This window comes from Nanorana parkeri, unplaced genomic scaffold, assembly GCF_000935625.1.
Source record: "Nanorana parkeri isolate BGI_ZX_2015 unplaced genomic scaffold, ASM93562v1 scaffold1182, whole genome shotgun sequence".
Taxonomy (NCBI): Eukaryota; Metazoa; Chordata; class Amphibia; order Anura; family Dicroglossidae; genus Nanorana; species Nanorana parkeri.
Genome location: NW_017307450.1, coordinates 166,458 through 171,579, shown reverse-complemented (window position 1 = coordinate 171,579; position 5,122 = coordinate 166,458). Strand labels below are relative to the sequence as shown.

General features: G+C 44.5%; 1 protein-coding gene across 1 annotated transcript in view; it reads left to right on the top strand.

The window, feature by feature from the left end:
• ENPP7 (ectonucleotide pyrophosphatase/phosphodiesterase 7) overlaps positions 1–5,122 on the top strand; it is a 28,300-nt gene that overhangs the window by 21,827 nt on the left and 1,351 nt on the right. The gene's annotated exons all lie outside the window — the stretch shown is intronic.

The window sequence follows — 5,122 nt, the reverse complement described above, 5'->3', positions numbered from 1 at the left end:
CATGCCGACATCCAGGATAATAACCAACCTCCCTCCTTCCTGATTGGCCGGGATGCCGGCTCAATGCTGATTGGCTGGGAAGCCGACTTCCGAGCCAATCAACATCGAGCTGGCCAAACAGCCGGCTCCATGCTGCTGTTTGGCATCGAGCTGGCCAAGCAACATTGAGCCGAGCAGCGTTTCATTACCCGCGGCCCAGCTTCCTGATTGCCCAGGAAGCCGGCTCCATGCTAGCAGAAGTACCGACCAATCAGCATGGATCCGGCCAAACAGCATGGAGGAGGCTTCGTGGGCAATAGGGAAGCCAGGTGGCAGGTAACGACCCACATCCTGGCTTCCTGATTGGCCGGGAAGCTGGCTCGATGCTGATTGGCTGGGAAGCTGGCTTACAGCTAATCAGCATTGAGCCGGCCAAAGACCATTGAGCCGACTTTCCAGGCAATCAAGAAGCTGGGTGGTGTGTCACTACCCGCCGCCCGCCTTCCTGATTGCCCGGGAAGCCAGCTCCATGCTAGCAGACGTACCGTTATTGGTACTCGGTATCGGCGAGTACGGAAATTTACACGTATGTACACGATACCGAAAAACCTGTATCGGTGCATTCCTAGATAGCATAGAACAAACTACTTCATATTTATGTTACCATGCTGGTTAATAGGAATGCAGTATAATGATGTGGTCAGAACTCACTAGATCTTTGTTAACGTTCCTTAAAAGTATTAATGTTATAAACAGCGCAACTAGAGGAATTTAATATGAAAATACATTAAGAAAATGAAAGCGCTCTCCTTCTCTCTCTCTTTCTGTATATATAATACAAAAGCAAATACCTGTATTAGTCCATATTCATGTTTTAAACATCTGTTCATTTTTACAGGGCCATGAAATCACCTAGTACCACAACCTTGGAAGACACATTTTAACAACCAAATGGATTCTTACAAGCTTCTTGAACCTGCTGAAAAAGCATCTGCCTATTTGTAATACACAAATATTAAGGAACTATAACTACAGTGTATGATGAATACTTTACTATGGCATTTGCTGTGAATACAAATTCCTGTATTCTCTTGATCATATCAGATGTGTCCAATGTTAACATAACAAATAAACATAACAAATAAATAAAAAGCTAAACACAATAGTAAATATATTATTTTAACAATTTACTCATAATAAATACACTCTTGCTTCCATTCACTGAAACTATATCAGGTAATGTAATGATCACTAAGCATCAACATGTTGTAGAATTATTCTGAAGACTTTATTTACTGCATGGGTAATATTTTTCATATATTGGGTTTCTTTCTGGGCTTAGAACTAAACAGAAAAAATAGCTTCAGTCAGCGCTTGCATTAGTCGCTTTCTTACAATACTTCACTGATGTCCACCGTGGAGGTGATTTATGTGTAGCAGGATAGCTTGTCAGCCAGACATCAATCTTTGCAGAATGTCAATCCTTGACAAAGAAAATACATGGAAAGTTTTGAGACCTGAGTCCTATCTATGGCAGCGCTCTCCCGGCTATGATCCAAAAACGGCGAAGGAAGTTTATTTTGGGGTAGTGGGGTATGCAGGGGGGTGTGCAACTTTAGTTTCAGTGTGGACCGGGGTGTCCAACTTGAGAGACAGAACAGACAAAACATAATACGGACGCCATCACCACCTCATCAGCGGCCCTCCAGCAAACCGACGGAGCCAGCACACACTTCGATCAAACCTAGAGGAATCCACATGATCAAGCCCCCACCACAGAGACCCGGACGTCGATGACGGCACACCCATGTGAACCTCATAGAGCATCTGACGTAACAGAAAACCTCCATCAACTCCCCCCCCCCCCGTTCTCAAAGGGTAGTAGCGCTTTAGACTCCGCCATTTATTTTGTCTGTTCAATCCTTGACAAAGACTGACGTTTCAATCGAAATTAGTTAAAAGTAGGGATGTCCAGATACCAAGTACTGTACTTGGTAAAATTACTGATACTTTTCCAGCTCCAAGACTAGACTAGAGAAAAACTAAAAAGTTAGGAGGCAGGTTAAGGAGCATTTGCTACGGGGCTCCTGGAATATGTGTATCCGTTTTAATCTATGATTTGTTATATATATTAGGGATGCAGCAATACCATTTTTTCCAGACCAAGTACCAAGTGCCGATACTTGTCCAAGTACTCACAGATACAATTACTGATACCTTTTTTCTTTAGTGTCATGTGACAGTTTTTCTAAAACAATACAGACTAATGATTTTAGGACAGTGTGGGAGCACCAGGGCCCACTCGCTGCTGCAACCGCTACCACCCTGGTAGTTCTTGTGAAAATGTCAAGTATCTGCACTGGTATCTGAACTGGAATCTGAACATCCCTAGTGAGTAAGTAAGGCTCAGTACAAGGCACTCATTAAAACTGCTCTGATGGTGATTTTTAGAGTTTAAAGGAGAACTATGGGGTTAAGGCTTTTCCCCCTAGTTCTCCTTAGGGTAACGGGAGGACACAAACTAGCGTCCTCCCGTCACCCTAGGCTCAGCTACAGCTTGCGGTATACTGAGACGCCGCAGTATACCGCGAGCTGCTGCTCGCAGTATACTAAGACGCCACAGCTGAAGCGGATCCCGACAATTATGTCTGTATCCGCCCAGCTGCGTGACTCACAGCTGGCTCTGCCTATGTAGAGGCAGAGCCAGCTGTACCCGCCCCGTCCCCCGTCCGTTCCGCCAGTCAGCGCTGGCGGATTGGAGCGGGAAGGGGGGAATCCACCCCCTCCCCTGTCACGGCAGAGAGCTGTGACAGGATTGAGAGGTGAGCGAATGCCGGTATGTGTTCACTCACCTCCCGATCTACTGAGCCGACCTATGACAGTCTCATTGTCACAGGTCGGCTAGAACTATGAGGTGAGTGAAAAGCACTCACCTCATAGTTCTCCTTTAACATCAGATTACAATGAACTCCATTTATTAGTTAGTCTAATCAATGGAGCTGACCAGGTTCAGAAACAGAGTTCCGTTTTGGTGGAACTGATCGTAACAGATTGGGGGTAATCTCACTGACTGCTCATAGTCCTAACATAGTCCGGTAAATTCATGGTTTTCTCCTCCATTTCTCCTCCAGAGGTTTTCTCCTCCGCCAGAGGTTTTCTCCTCCATCGCAAGTTGTGACATTTGATCTGACATGTGTTTTGAACTGCTCCAATCAGGTTGGGATCTGTGCACGGGTCGCCTCCTGATCACAATTGACAGGCGCCCATGTGAAAGGGGCCTTTTAACTGTTGTTAGCATTTTTTTTCTCATTACAAATTAGCTAACTAAATGTGACATTGTGGTCCATTACAGGAGTGAGTTTGGAGCGGTGACTACTTTACAACACACACATACTTGTGTGTCACACATACACGTTGTGTGTCTTAACCAGGGCGCATGTCACATGTCAACAATGCAGGAGCACAAATGGGAGACAGCATAACTGGAATTGCCTAAACAAGGAGCTTTATGGGATAGGCAGATACTCTTTTAGCAAAAGGTGCAGATTAAAAAAGATTGAAAACAACTTTTAAAAGCACATTACCATGTTCAAGTTTATATGACAGACATCCCAACTTTCCCGGACGCTCCGGGAGTCTCCCACTAATGGATAGCGGCTCCCGGCCGCCTGGGAGAGAAACACTTCCTCCTGGAAATGTTTACTCTGCTCGATCTAGGAGAGTAAACCTTTCCCTGTTCTGTTTTTTTTTTCTGACAGCGGGGCCGCTGGCTGTCAGAAAAAAAAAAGCAACCTAGCATAGGAATGCATAGGAAGATTCCTATTGGCTATTTCACTTTGCAATAGCCAATAGCAGACTTGCTATTGCACCCGCCCACTGCTGCTGTCAATCAGCAGAGGGGTACCTGAAGTTCTCCATCAGGTCGACTTCTAGTGATTGACAGCAGCAGAGGGTGGGTGCAGTAGCCAGCTTGCTATTGGATATTGCAAATTGAAATATCCAATAGCAATCTAGCTATGCATTCCTATGCTGGTTTTTTTTTATTCTGACAGGAGCAACTGTCAGAATACAAAAAAAAACAACCCTGCTGATAGCAAAGAAGCTATTGCTTCCCATGCTATCTGCCATCATTTCAGGGGGGTGCTCTCTCCCCCCCCCCACCCGTGGATAGGGGGCAGAAGGCACCTCCCTGAAATGAGAGGGGCACCTCCCTGAAATTGCTTTTTTCAGGTTGAGATCCCTGATATGAGATTATATTGATGTGTTCAGATCTACTTTAATGATACAGTGACATAAATGAAACTTAAGACAGATTTAGTCACCACCACTCGCAATTCCTCCTAGCAAATTTGAAAGTGTAAAAGAACCCTTGCAAAGACAGGTGAATGCATGTTTATCTCAGACACTATAGTAAAGAGAAAATAAAATAGCTAAATGATCACAGGAAATGTTAAATCGGAGAGAAGAGGTCTGTGTGATAACATGCTCTTTCACCAATTGCAAATACTTGTAATTACAAAGCAGCTAACGCCTACAGGATCCCACTGTTGCAAGTCATAATCAAATCTTTTAGCTTTGTTGCAAATATTACTACCATGCTTGTACTTGTTCAATAGGCAGGTGTTTTCCTTCAAGAATTAAGAGACCACAGGTTATAAAGCAGTATAAAAACCGACCAACAGCAGAGTATTTTTAATGAGCAAGACTAAGCCAAGATATACCAGAGATACAGGACACAGTATGTCTATAGATTGGTGTCAGTATGGTTCTGATTCTATGTCCATAGATTGGTGTCAGGTGTGTCCTTGTGGTACTTATTCTGAATCTACAGATTGGTATCAGGTGTGTCTGTATGGTTCTGATTCTGAGTCTACAGATTGGTTTATGATGTGTCAGTATGGTACTGATTCTGTCTCTGCTACATTCCTGCTAGTGGTACTGGTATGGCCTTAAAGGGTAGTTCCACTATCCCAGGTGAATTTGGTAAAATGGAATTACCCCCTACAGCCTGGCCTCCTTCTCAGCAAGAAGTGCTTCTCATTGGTCGGTGAGTGCTCATATTTGCAAGCAAAATGTAAAATACTGAGCGCTGGGCTGCGCTGCCGTGCACAGATCTCATCTTGGTCAGAGCAGTACTGGGCGG